The 15,515-nt window shown below is 45.5% G+C and overlaps 1 protein-coding gene across 2 annotated transcripts in view; it reads left to right on the forward strand.

Annotated features, from left to right (window-relative positions):
* LOC119186753 (activating signal cointegrator 1 complex subunit 2-like) overlaps positions 1 to 15,515 on the forward strand; it is a 132,925-nt gene that overhangs the window by 54,067 nt on the left and 63,343 nt on the right. Inside the window, exon 10 of one of the 2 annotated variants that reach the window (XM_075879356.1) lies at positions 11,058 to 13,331. The exons of the other annotated variant lie outside the window; for it this stretch is intronic. The gene's annotated coding sequence lies outside the window, so the exon portion shown is untranslated. Of the gene's footprint in view, positions 1 to 11,057; positions 13,332 to 15,515 lie in introns of those variants that run through there. 2 annotated transcript variants of the gene reach the window in all.

Here is a 15,515-nt window from a genome sequence, read left to right on the forward strand (position 1 = left end):
GGGTGTTAAGTGGGATATAATAAGGCTCAGTGAGGTTAGGAGGACAGATGAGGCCTATATGGTGCTACAAAATGGGCATGTCCTTTGCTATCGGGGCTTGGCTGACAGAAGAGAACTGGGAGTGGGGTTCCTAATTCACAGAATATAGCTGGCAACATAGAGGAATACTATAGCATTAATGAAAGCATTATCTATTATTATTATCTATTAATGAAAGCAAATACTATAGCATTAATGAAAGCGTGAGGCTTAGCTCGTTCGCTACATTGTGATGCAAAGTTGCTCGAAGTGGCCGAAAATTGGGCGTACCTAGGTAAGATTGGTGTGTCTCCAGAATCTTGCTTACTTTGCAGATGCAGTTGCACAAGTTTTAGAACAGCCACATTGAAAAGAGCACGGTTCCAGCCGAAAATCAATGGAGCCGATGAGCATTGCGTTTGATCACTTCGCGAAGTGCCCGCGTCTCCCTACCCATGTGGAAGCTCTCTGTAGAAACTGATGAGCGCGTTCTCAGCGCCATGGATGCGACAAGTCGGACGACATCACCCACAAAAGCAGCCAATGACGCGCGTGCTTGAGTACGACGCTGAGAACGACGCAACTGATAGCTGCAGCCAGTAGAGACTGCTCGTGACACCGAGGCTTAACGTTTTTTCGTTTCTCCTACCCATTTAGAGATGTCGCTTTAGAAACTTTGTTGAGGTCCTGAAAGAATCCACCGCCGTTTTATAGGGACGGATCGCGGGCCGCTCCTACGTAGGTAAGGGTAGGCCTACCCTTACCGCCACTTTGTGGGCTTTCCGGACAGCTGTTGTAGAAGGACCGAGCTTTTGAGCATAGCATGAAAGTCATTTTCAGAGGATTCTTGAGGTTTTTCTCTTAAAGGCAGGCACCTCCATAGCATGTGGTCTAAATCACTGTGATCGAGACCGAAAAAAAGGTAAACAAGCGAAATGCCAGTCGCTACGCACAGACAGAAATACGGGAGAACTTTTCTCGTACAAGATGTGGTTATTATGAACTTTCTTTCTTAATTATCGCGTTCTTGGGTTCCCTCTTCAAGCTTGCACTGCTCAAAACGGGCTGAGATTTAATGCACCTCTCGATACAAAGAGTTACATTTTGCGAATCGTGCAATCATTTGCATCCGCCTTTCTTGACGTAATCAGAAAGTGTTTTAGGTTATTTCGATTGTTTTAGGTTATTTCGATTTGTCAAAACGGATCATATCGGGCAAGCATGTGCCTTATTTTTTCAGTCTCCCTGTGTGCGTGTAGGGGGAGGGAGTTTAGTTCGAGTTGTCACAAGGAGAACAAAAACATAATGAGGCAGAAAGAAAGGAAATGAAGATTCCATGCATTCATGTGTGCGTGTGTGTACTTTCGTAGGGTTTTTTTTTTATCTGAGGTGTCATGAAAGTGTTTTTCGCTCTCCATACTCCCATCTTTTGTCGATGAGACGAACGACACATCAGTATAGGGCGACCAGACAGCTGAACTATATTTTAGTTTTATTTATACTTTTGGCCGAAGAGGAAAGTGTGCTTGTTTCGGTCAGGCAGGAAGGAGTCGTAAAAAAAAACATCAACAAGAAATTCTGTTAAACGGAAAGTAAATAAATGTGCGTATGTGACAAAGATGTTGAGACGGTTTGAAAGGAAACGTGTGAGGAAGCTGCAGATTGTGGGCAAAAAATGTTTCACAAGTAACAGCGGGCAGTGATGAAAAAAAAAGAAGGCAAGAGGGGAACACAGACATAAAAAGGCAAAAGAATGACACGAGCTGGTGATAGCGAGAAGCTGGAGTTACAGTACGAGAATCGTAATGAAAAAAACGTAGACCGTAAAAATAAATGAAAACAGAACGAATGGTCTCTGTCAGTGGGAAAGGGAACTTGCGCGCCGTCTTGCAGCGCTGCAGAGAAGTACAAACGAGGATGTATTTGCGGCGTTCTTTTTCGCGCCTGGCTTGTCGGAAGCCGGCGGCGTTTGTTAATCCACGCTTCGATGAAGCGCCAAGATTGCGTTCTGGCTTTCGGCGTCACGGAGGAGCCCGGCTAGATCAGAAGGCTAAAGTTGTCAACACAAACAAAATAGGGAAACACACTGATGAAGTCACTGAGAGAACGAAGAGTCGCGTCTCTAGGGGCAAGATATATATAGATACATTTAAATGTCGTGAAACGGGAGAGGGTGAAAGAGACTACCACCACAAGCACCATAGCCAACACAGGCCTAATAATAAATGGGCTTTCCCCGAGAATACGGGAGTCTTTTCGCGTTGCCGAACAAATCAAATACTTTGCCGTTTTCAAATTTTTAAGTTGTAGTCTCGCGTGACGTGCATTGGCGGCAGCCCGTCTTGGCCCAGTTTTGCGCGGGAAAGTCACGTGCCGCACATCAGTCAGTCAGTGAACCGGTGACCATGTGTGCGACACCCCCCGTTTTATGTCGCGCCGATTTGCGGCAAGATGTCTAGAAGTCCTCGCGGAGAAAAGCGATGCGACAGGCAAATGACTTGGCTACTACGCACTTCCCACGTTTAGTGTCACAAAGCATCGTTGGGAAAGGAGGCTGACGCTGTGCCTATTCCGATGGTAGAGCCGCCACATCGCCACATAAAATCGGTCACGTTTGTAGTAAATGTACTAGTAGTAGTGGAGAGAGCCAGAGATGAGTGTACTAGTAGTAATAGTAGAGACTAGTAGTAGTAGAGAGAGAGAGAGTGTGTACTAGTAGAGAGAGGCAAATATGAAAGTAGTAGTAGTAGTAGTAGTAGTCACAGCAGCAGCTTCTACTAGTGATAGCAGTTGTAACAGCAGTAGTAGTAGCTTGTACCAGTAGTAGTTAGTAACAGTAGCCTAGTACTATAGTCGGTTACAACTTTAGAAGCCAGCGGCATTTCTACATTCAAGCCGGATTCACTCGAGCTTGCACCAATGGGCGTGTACACCGAACTGGCGTTATAAGCCAGACGACCGTTAACACCGCCTGCAGAGAACCATGCCGAGAGAATGAGCGGGACTATTTCTTTGGTCACTGAGGTGATCGGCTGCCGCGCTTCGGTCGTCTCGGTGGGGCCTCCCTTGACTTGTTAAGTCATATCTCACTATAGTGGTAACAGTAGAAGTTAGTAGCAGTAGCTCGTACTAATGGTAGCAATAAGTGATAATTTTAAGTGCTCGTTTTACTTTGTTAGACACAACGTCAATTAGAACTAGCAGACAACACTGCCAAAGAAATCATAAGGCATGTGATATTGTAATGCGATGTCAATGCGAAGAAAAAAAAAGTGGACGAATCGATAACTTGCCGTGGGCTTCCAGTCACAGTCGGTATGGCATCCTACTGATGTGGGAGAGGCGAATTTATCTATAGCTATAAAGCGCTTTATGAATAGTTTTCAAGTGTTACAATTGTATAAGTGGTTACTTTGTCTGCTATTGTGTTTTGCCTTACTGGACTATGTGTGTTTTTTAACATTTTTATCCAATTAGTTGTCTTTTGTCACTGTCGTAACCGCTGGCGCGATTACATAAGCATGTCGCACATTCGGTCCCGCCACTATAGCCAGCTAGGTGATGAGCCCCGAAAACGAACACTCGCGTCGCGACGGTTGCGGCGATGTGACGTCACGGCAAGGACTCTCTCGCTCTGCGGTCTGGTATCGCCTTTTCCTTCGCCAGTCGTGTGCCCACTCTTTCGCAATGCAAAGGTGATCACCGCTCATTCTTGCCATCAAAATCAACCGTGCAAGCTAGTAAGCGGATGTTTTCCCTACTTCCGAAAGTGGAATGAGCCGCGGAATGTTACGATGATGTAGCCTATAAGGGGCAAACTTCCGCACGATCGAAAGATTCACTTTGGAAAAGGTGGTGAAAATAACGAGCACCGTGCTGGCTTGCGTCACTTGCTCTAAGAAATGGGCGCTAAAATCATTTACGTTAACGGTTCCAACTTCATTACAACGTGGCTTTCACAACGCAGTTGGAATGTATGTCCCGAAAGGTCATAAATAAAATTAGAATTCTTTTAAATTCACTAACTACATAACGACTTTTGTGAAAATCATTCAGGTTATTTGACAATGTGCGCTTGTTGTTATAGGATACCTTAGTTTAATCTGCCAAAAACAGTCACTCAATATATCCGAAATATTGAACAAAATAATACGGTCTCACACAAAATGTTTAGGAAAGTGGGGGGATGCTAGTATGCTTGGCTTATGTGATAATTTCACCTAAACAGTCTCCTGCAAATATGCGACCATATACCGGTCCGATCGACCACCGCGTCACGAGCGGTCATGTTTAATTCCAGTGGGAGCACTACTGATGGCAATAATTTGCGAAACAAATGTCTTAAAGTCAAAATGAGTGTTCCGAATGTCTGCGATGGCACTTTGAGCGACATGGCCCGCGTAATGATTGAACGCTCTTCGCCACAATGATTCAATGTCTGGTCTCGCACGTATTATCTACATACAAGATGACGAAGCTCAGGGGCAATCAAGAGCAAGGAAAAATCATTTAGGAGGGGACTATCTAAACTGGTACTTGTGAGCGTAACAGTGGAAGTCATTGTTACTATGCTGCATGATGTTTCCTCCGCAACTGACCTAATGGTGTTCATGCCGTGTAGTGAAACCCCGAAGTTTTGTCAGGAAAGCACGAAACGAAACAACACGACGAATGAGCGAGTACACAAGAAAGCAAATGCAAGAGCTACGATGGTATTCGAGATTGCCTCGGTGCTGCATCGATTTTTGAAACTGTGCGTGAGGGAAGACGCACCGGCAAAAAAAATGAAAAGACTGTGCACGTATACGTGCATGTGTCCGATGAAAATGACACTTCTGGAGGTGAAACATCACATCTCTAAAAGGCACCGCCCATGAACGAATCGACATATTAATGTAAACACGAACGGTGTCCCACATGTGAAAACGACGACATGAATATGATGCAGAATGATTTTAAGCACCTGGCGTACCTTCACGTGCTTCTATTTCCAAGCACAAACATGTCCTTGCTCTTCACTCCCGCCAGGATGCGGCTGCCATGGCGGAGAATCGATCAACAAACCTTATCAAAGTGTGTCCGACGAATCGCGGCAACCGTTGACGATTCTACTGTACACATGTTTTGCTGTTTCCCTAGGAGCATTTTCGGCCCTGTTTTCCTCATTCACCGCAAGTTTGAAAGTAGCGGAAACGGATCGCAAACAGCGCAACAGCGTACGAAGCGAGCGCATGCTATGTAAGCGTGCCACGGCGGGCGTCGGAGAATCCTTGTCGCGACGTCATGCAGGCCTCCCGCCAGATGGCGCCACCTCATCGTCTCGGGGGTAATAGGACCAAACAACTGTCCGTGCAATGAAGCAAATGAGAAAGACGAGAAAGTTAGTACTAATTCATTATGACCTGTTCTTTTTTTTATTTGCACTACATTGCGCCATAATGTTCGTGAAGTTTTGTACTATGCGAATTTCAAGGTTACATTAAAGAAAGAGCAGGGGCGAAGTTAAAGGATGGCCTAGCCATCTATAGCTTCACACCGGCAAAACTGTGTACAGTGCAGCCACGTATAACATAACCATGGTTTAGCAAGAATGTGAAAGAGTGATGTCGGGAGAGAAGTATGAGAAGGAGGAGGGCATAAGGTAAAGAATAGGCAGCGTAATTTAGGTTAGCTATGTGGAGTATTGTATTGCAAGGTACGAGAAAAGTAAGGGAAGGTGAGGAGGGGAAAGAAGAAACACAAGCGAAATCCATATTGTTACGTCTAGAGCACCGACATTCCTGAGAAGCGCATCGAGATACCGGGACCGGTACGAAAGCGATCTCCGTCATATTCTACTCTAACCTCGCTTTCCCCCCTACACACATGCTCAAACCCATGTCATGTATCAAGTAATAATATCACAGCCTTGTGTAATATAGTATATCAAAGGTTAATAAATAAACTGAGGATGAGAAGGGGGGTATCTTTTTTTAATATTCAGCGCTGAATTTTAAACACAAGCACTCAGAAAGACGGCGCTGTATTCGAACTGAGCTTAGAGTGCGGAGGCGCGTGCATTGGGGCACTCTAACTGAGCTCATTGAATGTAGACGTAGGCTGCACATCACACGTTAAGAGAGGTGAGAGGAGGAAAGGAAGAAGGGGAGGATATAGTCATATACCCTAGAATAGAACGAGGAGGGAAGTGAAAACAAGAGTGACGTTGAGAGAAAGCAGGAGGCGAAGCATAATAAAGCTTTGCGTATACTATAGCATAGCAAGGGGGTGAAAAGGGCAAATAAGGTTGAAGAAGAGAGATGTGAGGGTGAAGTGGAGGAGGAGGAAAGACAGCACGATATCGCGTCACATCATCATCGTCATCAACCTGACTACGCCCACTGCAAGACAAAGGCCTCTTCCATATTCCGCGAGTAAACTCGGTCCTTTGCTTGCTGCAACTTCTTACTCGCAAACTTCCTAAGCCCATCGGCCCACCTAACTTTTGTTTCCCCCGCTTGCCTTCTCTGGGAATCCAGCCAATTACCTTTAATGACCAGTGGTTATCCTGCATACGCGCTACGTGCCAGCCCCATGTCCATTTCTTCTTTTTGATTTCAACTACGATATCCTTAATCGCAGTTTGTTCCCTGACGCACTCTGTTTTTTTCTTGTCTCTTAAGGTTGGTCCTGTCATTTTCTTTTCCATCGCTCGCTGCATCCTCCTCAGTACAACCTGAACCCTTTTTGTAGGCCTCCAGGTTTATGCTCCCTAGGTAGGTACCGGCAAGATGCAGCTGTTGTATACCTTCCTCTTAAGGGATAGTGGCAATCTACCAGTCATGATTTGAGAATCCTTGTCCAATGTACTCAACCCACGGTCTAAGAATAGGTTAGGAGATAACACTGCGCCTGGCCGCGCGTCCAGATTGTGTTCGCTGCCGGGGCTCTTTCCGCTTGATGCGACAGATGGTACTCACGGAGGGTGGGTCATAGAGTCACTGGAAAAAAAAATTTCCAGTGACTCTAGTGGGTCAAGGCGCCCACTGGGGAGTGACTCTGATCCGCATGTAGATGGTTATTACTGTGGAGTCTCGCTTGTTTATTACGCTCGATATACGCATGTGCAGGGATGTTATTAAATTAATAAACTGTGACTCGGCTGTAACGAAATAGATTTTCTAGTTTTATATGCAGCTTATTTCCCAAGTGTTTTTGTAATACAAATCTTCCGACAGCAGCAAGGGTTGGCCTGCAGAGGGGTCTCATTTTGACGCGACAGCACTAAAAAACGTCTTTAACTGAAATTCTGGTGTTGCCATTGACGGTGTCGGTGTCAGCATGTTTGGTTCGGAACAAAAAAAAAAGAAAGCAGCATTGTACGTGTGAGAAAACTTGAGGTTCGCGCAATAAGGATACCAGCCCGAGGGTAAAGGCACGCTATCTAACAGGAAAGTAGCTTGCCTGCGTTTGTACATGTATGTGACTGCAAGTGTGCATGCCTAGGTGTGTGTGCATGTATGTGTGTGTATGTGTGTGCGTGAATGTGTGTATGTGTGTGTGTGTGTGTGCATGTGTGTATGTGTGTGCGTGCGTGTATGTGTATGTGTGTGTATGTATGTGTGTTTGTGTATGTGTGTGTGTGCGTGCGTATGTATGTGTACGTGAGTGTGTGTATATGAATGTGTTTGTGCACTCGTGTGTGTGTGTCTTTGTATGTGTATTTGTGAGTGTGTGTGTGTATATGTATGTATGCGTGAGTATGTGTGTGTATGTATGTATGTGTGAGTGAGTATGTGTGTATGTGTGTGTGTGTGTATGTGTATACGTGAGTGTGTGTGTGCATGAGTGTGTGTGCATATGTATATGCGTGAGTGTGTGTGTGTATGTATGTGTATGCGAGTGTGTGTGCATGTGTATGTGTAAGCGTGTGTGTATACATGAGTGTATGTGTGCGCACGTGAATGTGCGTGTGTGTGTGCGTGTATGTGTGAGTGTGTGTATGTGCGTGTGTGTGTATGCATGCGTGTGTGTGTAAGTGTGTGTGTGTGTGCACACGCGTGTGTGTGTATACGTGAGTGTGTGTGTGTGCGTATGTATGTATGTATGCGTGAGTGTGTGTGTATGTATGTGTGTGCGTGATTGTGTGTATGCGTGTGCGTGCGTGTGTGTGTATGCGTGAGCGTGTGTGTGTGTGCGTGCGTGAGTGTGTGTATGTGTGTGTGTGCGTATGTGTGTGTGTGTATGCGTCAGTGTGTGTGTGTGTGTGTGTGTGCACGCGCGCGTATAGATATCGCTGTCACGTTCTGTTTGCTTAGCCAATTGAACAAAAAAACTGTCAGAAAATTTTCAACAAATGTATTACGACACTTACACGCGTTCTATTAAGAACCTAAATCGACACGCTACTCTTGCCAGTCTTCCCGTTAGCGTCGGGCAGATTACTCTATTTCGGCCTCTGGCAGTGTAAGCAGCATAGTACGGTGGGAAAAGCTTCACTGGGCTCTGATGGTTGATCTAGTGTTAACTCGTAACTCACTCATGTCGGGATTGTCGGGCCATCCGCCATACCTTGAGCTATTTCATTAAGCCGTGCGGACGTCAACTTGATGAAGTGCTTATCAGACTGAGAGCGAGCGCACTATCTAAAGCAATATATTTTGTGCAGCTCGTCCCTTACGACGCTGAGGCGGGACGCCGACAATTATATTTTGCGTTTGATGAGATATCTAAGGCTGTCTAAGGCCTTCGCCTTAACAAACGGTGTTGTGTCGTAAGTGCCGTCCGGAACTGTCTTGCAATGTTACAAGACGGTGACGATGAAGTGCTAGAGACATCCAAAAACGAGAAAATCTGGCCCGATCACATTAAACACGGCAAGCTAATTAGAATCACGTGAATATAGTGAACGTAAAAAACACACGGCTGCATCACACAAATAGTATGCACAATGATTTCTGCTCAACAATTAATTTTTCTTGGCCTGAATAGGCATAGATGAGGCAGCTTAAAAGTGGCATCTGAATTTAAAACAACAAATTACTTTTCCGACGGGATGAGGAACTGGCGGTAGCGCATAGGCCCACACTATCAGTGTGGTGTTGAGGAGCATCCTCCTCTTCTCGTGGAGGAAGCCCGTCACTGCTGAAGTCAAAGCGCTGTCTTTCGTATGCGTGCATGTTCATTCATCGTCGCCATGCTGTGGATCCACTTTCTCCACGCAGAATAAATTTGGCTTACTTTCAGCAGCCATGTCAGGCGCTTCAGATGCAGTTGAACCTTGTGGTCCCTGTCGCTTCCGAGAAGTCGGCAGCAGAGCCAGCTGTTTTCACAGAGCTTTCCTGGTTTTTCACTGGGCTGTCAGGTACTTTCGGCAGCCCCGGTATAATGGCAGGCACAACATACGAAGTTAGTGCAGGTTTCTTTGGCGCGTACAACAGGTCGTTGTCCTGGTATTCTGCATGATAGGTGGCAGAGATCGCTTCTTCTGGGAAACGCTTCGTGCACAGATGGTCAGTAGGCTGCAAAGCTGTCAGCTCTCAGAATTGCCCGTCACCACTTATCCAAGCGTTGTGGTTCACGTGGAGCCTTAAAAGGCGACGCACGCTCTGTAAAAGTTTCTGATACCTCGACTGGCGATTCCGGAAAAAAACACCACTTGCCCCATTTCGAGGAACAACCCACGACAAGGCCGCTCATGCGTACTCGGAGTCCAACGCCGCGTCGAGGTATGCGTTCACTGAATAGCAAAGTGCGGATCATCAAAACGAATGCAATGGTAATGCTCACAGGCACAGGGGAAAGTGTTTCTCAATAACCAAATCCCCCGCACACAAAGCTTTCAGGAAGATGTTCTTTTGCACGCGAATTTCACAGTGAATGTCGCGCAAAAACATGGCACGCTATACAGAAGCGCCATCTCAACTCGCACGATAGAAACTACTCGTAGCACAAGGTCATCGGCGAACACAGTCTGCCTGCGCCCTCTCCTTACGCGGAGCAGTGAGTGTCAGAACCTAACTTATTCTTACACCGTGGCTCCACCCCATTCTTATTCTTCTACTTACTTCAATTTCATGGTTTGGCTCCGCGTTTACTACCTGTCCTAAGTATACGTACTCATTTACAACTTCATGTTCACTGCTGCCTATCTCGAAGCGCTGTTCTCTTCCGAGGTCTGCACATTATTTTTGTTTTTGTTTTTTTGCTGATTAATTTTAAGACCTGCCTTTCTGCTCTGTTTGATTAATTCAGTAATAATGAATTGCGATTCAGTCTCTGAGTTACTCAGAAATTCAATGTCATCGTCAAAGCACAGGTTTCGAAGGTACTCTCCAATATCTCTTATTTCTAACTCTCCTGAAAACGTCCCGTAAGCACGCGGTAAACAGCGTTGGGGAGATCGTATCCCTTTGTCTTGCACCCTTTTTTATTCGTATTCTGTCACTTTCTTTATAGATAGAGTAGTATGATGGCAATTTAGCCTCTGTAGATTTCTTACAGTATGTTTATTTAAGTTTCGTCGACGCCCTAAGACTGCGTCAGAAATGAAGCCCTTTTCCCCGCCACGATCACCAGGCAGATTGCACGTTTGGAACGCGATCACGGCGCGCTTGCCCGCAAACGCGAGCATAGTCGAAGGGCCGGCGAATCACTGCTTCGCCCTTCCTGCAGCTTTTAGGTTCAGTGCAACTGCATACATTTTTTTATACCTGTAAAGCAATACCACAGTCTAGTGATATACTCACAAAATAAATTGTACTGGTATACACAGGTTAATGAGTTGGTTTGTCTGCAAGGTCGTGTAAGCACAGCTACGTGCACACGGAACAGAATATGCTCAAGAGCGTTAGTCGCTGTCTCTCATAATGACCTAGTTTGCAAATATTTCTGTAAAACACAATCAAAGTTTAATATTAATAATAATAATATCTGTAGTTCTACGTCCCAAAACCATAATATGAATATGAGGGACGCCGTAGTGGAGGGCTCCAGAAATTTTGACTACCTGGTGTTCTTTACTGTGCACTGACATTCATTTCGCCTCCACCGAAATGCAGCCGCCGCAGCCAGGATTCGAACCGCGACCTGCGGGTCAGCAGCCGAGCACCTTACCCACTGTTGCACCGAGGCGAACTGGGTGATCAAAGTTTGCAATGGCGCCTGGTGAAGCGGCCTTCAGATGCATTTTCCTGGTTGTCGTCAAATGACATTTCCTCGCACGAGGAGATTTTGTGCGGAGAAGCGCACTTCAGCAGTTGCCTACAGCTTCACGTGTGACAGATCCGAATTTGTCCAAGAGGAGCCTTACTTTGACGTGATGATTTTTTTTTTCAAGGGCGAAGCTCCTTAAAGCAGCACCCGTTCGTCTCTCGTAGTAGTGCGTAACATGTCTTATGCTTTGACCTGCAAGGTGGTGCCGGTGGGAGATTTCTCCTGTGTGTTGTTGAACAATAAAAAATTCCCAGCGTGCTCGTTAACTAAAAGCCGAATTCTCCTGTCTCTCATTCTCAATTAGCAGCAATTGGGATTAACATTGAGAACTATCTGACAAAAAAGGGTTGCTAGGCTATACTAGCTCGGCGTAACCTCCTTGGTTTTAGAAAGGTTTAGCGAGCGTTAGGCCGCAGTGCCACTAATACAGTGAACTAGTATATACCATGAACTCGAGGTGGTTAAGGGTGGGAAGTAGACACGAAGCGCAAGCCGTAAGAAAGTGTGCGTGTGCCACCTCTCGTTTAGTCCTTGGAATGTCCGCTGGATGGCAGTGCTTCTGTAAGCGAAATATATGATGAAAAGATGCGAGATGGGGGTACCTGGAGTGTTAAATAGATGGACGAACATACAGACAGATGCATGGATGGACGCATGGGTTGCTGCACGGACGGATAAACGTATGGACGGACGCAGGGGCAGATGCATGAATGAACGCAGGGATGGACGCATGGATGGGCGTGTGGATGCACGAACAGACGTACGCGCGGACGGGTGGATGGATGCACGGAGGGTCACACATACGGAAGCATTGACGGATGGAAGCAAGAACGAATAGAGGATCGGATGCTTCGCCGCACTCTCCATTATTCACCCCGTGGATATGCTGCTTTTTTCTCTTTTTTTGCAGAGAACTGGTCTCAGCGACTTACTTTGAGCAGTGTAGTATTCTCTTTCCTTGTATTTTCCTTCTCTTGTTAACTTTTTTTCTTTCTTTGTTTCTTTTCGTAACATCTCTCCTCTATCATCTTTTATTCCCCATACCCCCTTCCCCAGCACATGCAGGGTAGCCAGCCGGTCTGAGAACTGGCTGCATATATCGTGACGTCACGTCTGCTCAAGATTCTGCTCAACTACAAAGTGATCTAAATGCTGTGTTATCATGGTGCACCACATGGAACATGACACTTAACTTTTCAAAATGTAATACCGTTCGCTTCACAAACAAAAAGAACATTCTAAATACGAATTACTTTCTTGGAGACAATCGTTTGGAAGTTGTGTCTAAATATAAGTACCTAGGCGTTTTCTTTACGAGCAACCTATCCTGGAACGACCACATTGAATACGTCGGTGCTAAAGCGAGCCGTGTATTGAACTTCCTGAAGCGTAACTTTAAACTGGCCCCACCTAAACTAAAGGAAACGCTCTATCTTTCTAATGTTCGCTCAATTTTAGAGTACGGTTGTGTGGCTTGGGATGCAGACACTAAAATATGTACTAATGCGCTAGAAAGGGTTCAGAAACGAGCAGCGCGTTTTGTGTCTGGTAACTATGATTTCATTAACTGCTCTTCGTGCATTCGTAAACATTTGGGTTGGCCTCTCCTGCAGGACAGGCGCAAATTCTTAAGATTAAATCTATTTCATAATATTTGTATTGGTAGCACTGGTTTAAATAAAGACGTGTACATTAAAGATCCCACTTATGTATCCTCTCGCCTAGATCACTCCCGCAAAGTTTGCGAATACCGATGTCGCATAAATACTTACAAAAACTCCTTCTTCCCGAAAACCACACACGAATGGAACAACCTACCAGAATATATTGTATCCACCCCGCCACCCTCATTTCAAAATGCTCTGTCACAATTTTTGTTGAAATGAAAAATGCCAATTTCTGTCTGCATTTCTGTTTGTGTTTTACTTTTCCTTGATTGCCTCATGTTCCCGAGAATGTGTACACACTATATAAGCTGAGCATGCTTACTTGTTTTGTTATCGGTATTCATACCCTGTATCAATTTCAAGTTTTATGTCTCCTCCCCCCTACTGTAATGCCCAAACTGGGCGCTGTAGGTACTCAAATAAATAAATAAATAAATAAATAAATAAAACCTCCCTGCTTTTCCAGTTATTTCTTCCTGCCTGCCAAAAGATTATGACGGCTGCATAGATACTCGAGAACAGTAATAGCTGGCCTATTTTCGGCAATCATGCCCTAGACGACACTTTCATGGCTTGCAGCTATTTCGGTTTTTCGAGCTCATCTGCGAAGTAGTTTAAGGTGGTATGGTAGGGTAAAGCTCGAATTTGCTATTTGGAACCGAAAAATCTACTCCACTCTGAGGAGCAAACCTGTAAAAGCCCAACATCAAGCCGCCGCTCTGAGCGGCTTGATTGCCCGCCAAAGTGCACTGCGCGCCCCCGGCATAAGCAAAATGCGCACACGAAACTTTTTTTTCTTTCTAGAATTGCGTTTTTAAGCATGATAGTCTTTCTTGGGGACCTTTGACGCAAAAATATTGGTCTGTATGTATGTATGTATGTATGTCAGTATACATTTGTCTGTCTACTCTTAACGACATCGGGTACTTGAAACGGCTGACCCCATCCGCAGTGCCCACCAATGTTGCTCAAGTTTGAGTGTTCATGCTTGTGCAATTGTCAATTGAAAAGCAATTATTGCGCATGTCCGGAGCATCATAACAAGTATATATTCTGCATATGCGTCTTTTACTAGAAAAAGCATACATAAGTAATTTTATGGACCGTATCGCTTATCACGCTGCACTGACCATGCAACGCTTGCACGGAACGGGGAATGTTTCCAACGCTTTGCTAAGACGAGATGGTGGTGGCACCTATACCGTCGCCTTGCGTTCTACACCTTATCACCTCTGAGATGGGTGCGCACACCCGTCTCAGAGCCACGCGCTTTCTTTTCTAAGAAAACTGCCAGATGGCGCTCATGTCTCGCGTGTTACGTGACTTGATGCGCTTGTTCGCCTCTGCTGCACGCTCGAGCATGGAGGAAGGAAAAACCATGCGCTCGAGGCACTCTACTGCGGCGCTTCCAGAATACCACTCACCGATTTTCTTGCACAGAACATCAAATAAATGTCTTGTTCACTCTCTCCACACGAAAGACTGTCGTCTTTCGACGACATTTGCAGAAAGATCCAGATACGAAGCCGATTTGTTTTATAATTTTTGCTATTTCAACGCACCTTTTCTAAAAAAACGATGGAACAAATTTTGATGAAACTTTGAATGCCTCAGGTACAAAAAGTTGGGAACAATTTGAACTAAAAAGATTGGTGATTTCCTAAAAAAGGAAGCTGTAAAAAATTACACATCGATACGCACACTCTGTAGCTGTGTGCACGTAGTAAAGTTTGAACGCGCTAGCGGGGGCCAGCGCATCTTGGTTCATCGCTGCCTGCAGAATCTCGTTACCTAACGCTATCACGTGATTGCTGAGAGACAGTAAGTAGGAGAGGACACGCCGTCTTACCCAGCTTCTTACACAGACTCGAACACGTTATAGGCTCGCTGGTGAGTGAGCACGTTCTGGTAGTTTTGGGCCAGCTGTTGCACATATGCAATAAGAGTGGTCACACATACCGGTTTGAATTCGGCCATAAACTGCTTCGCATCTAAAAAGCACTCATGAGACGACGTTGGTAAAAAATTGGCAGGTCGCACGTGCACTGGGAACTGATCATATGCGAAGCACGAATGAAAATGTTAATATGTCAGTTTAAAATCTGCAAACGTTACGAGGTTGAGGTAAATGATGCCATACATAACTTCCATATCATGATTACCATGTTTGTATGTGCCGTTTACCTTTGTCATCTATTCACGTCACGTGATACCAAATTGAGTATATGTGGAGCTGGCAAAATGGCCACGAGCACGCTATGAGCGTGCTATGTTGTCATGTTCTTACATGACACGCATGTCAGGGTTATCATGTTTGCACCAGTCACATATTTTGTCATCCATTGACGTCATGGAACACTAAATTTGGTATATGTGGAGCTAGCAAAATGGCTGCGAGCGCATCATGAAAGGCCCAATATACTCCAATTTAGCGATGACGCATGCGCACGCTGGGCACAGCGACGCTCCGTTAGCAAAACGAGAGCACTCTATAGTCTCACGCCAGGTGCGATTAGCGTCCGTCGGCGCGGCCCCGCAGCCACCGGAGTGAAATACGACATGCTGCATTTTGCACCAATGCGTTACCCAGACAACACTGCGTCTCCCTCTTTTTGTCACGGAGGGACACCGGACGCG

The sequence above is a fragment of the Rhipicephalus microplus genome, chromosome X (assembly GCF_043290135.1).
Source record: "Rhipicephalus microplus isolate Deutch F79 chromosome X, USDA_Rmic, whole genome shotgun sequence".
NCBI classification, from domain to species: Eukaryota; Metazoa; Arthropoda; class Arachnida; order Ixodida; family Ixodidae; genus Rhipicephalus; species Rhipicephalus microplus.